At 47.7% G+C, this 1,037-nt stretch overlaps 1 pseudogene; it reads right to left on the reverse strand.

Annotated features, from left to right (window-relative positions):
• Positions 1-201: 201 nt before the first annotated feature.
• On the reverse strand, positions 202-812 carry LOC108799758 (annotated as a pseudogene).
• Between the last annotated feature and the right edge of the window lie 225 nt (positions 813-1,037).

A 1,037-nucleotide genomic window follows, 5' to 3' on the forward strand; every position in this document is an offset into this window, starting at 1 on the left:
CCCACAAACCTCTGCACCCCCTTACGATTGGTGGGGGCAGGCCAATCCAAAATGGCCGAGACCTTCTGTGGGTCCATAGAAATCCCGGAAGTTGAAATAACGAGCCCCAGAAAGTGAATGGTATCCTTTTCAAAGTCACACTTCTCCGCCTTAACATACAGTTTGTGTTCCCGTAAACGACCAAGGACTAGCCGCACATGCTCAAGATGGGATTCCAGAGAAGATCAGGATATCATCCAGATACACGATCATAAACAGATCTAAAAAATCCCGGAACACGTCATTGACCAGATGTTGGAAAGTTGCCGGGGCATTACGTAGCCCGAAGGGCATTACTGAGTACTCAAAGTGCCCAAAACGGGAACGGAACGCCGTCTTCCACTCATCCCCCTCACCAGATTGTAGACACCACGCAAGTCCAACTTGGAAAATATCGTAGCAGACCGGAAGCGCTGAAAAAGCTCAGGAAAAAGCGGTAAAGGATACCTGTTCTTAATAGTAATCTTGTTGAGGGCACGATAATCAATACACGGTCTAAGCGTACAATCCTTTTTTTCAACAAAAAATATTCCAGCCCCGGCTGGAGAAGTGGAAGGCCGGATAAACCCCTTATGTAAGTTCTCCTCAATATACTCCCGCAGGGTTTGTAGTTCAGGTTCAGACAGGTGGTACACCCGGCCAAACGGAATTGCGGCTGCAGGCAACAATTCGATTGGACAGTCATAGGGTCGATGAGGGGGAAAGATATCCGCTTGTCTTTTATCGAAGACATCGAGGAAATCATCGCGGAACCACAGCAGAAATAGAGACATCTGATTGTATTTCCAAGAGAGCCCTCGAGGGAGTACAATGTAGACCACAGAAGTGGGAAGAAAATGTAACTGTTCCTGAGATCCAGTCAATGTCTGGGTTATGTGCCTGTAGCCACGGGACACCCAGAATTAGTCGAAACAAAAGGTGAGGAAATCACATCCAGACTAAGATACTCCTGGTGACCTAAGGAGGTCGAGGTAAGCAAGGGAAGTGTCTCCTGGGTA

This window comes from Nanorana parkeri, unplaced genomic scaffold, assembly GCF_000935625.1.
Source record: "Nanorana parkeri isolate BGI_ZX_2015 unplaced genomic scaffold, ASM93562v1 scaffold1804, whole genome shotgun sequence".
Lineage (NCBI taxonomy): Eukaryota > Metazoa > Chordata > Amphibia > Anura > Dicroglossidae > Nanorana > Nanorana parkeri.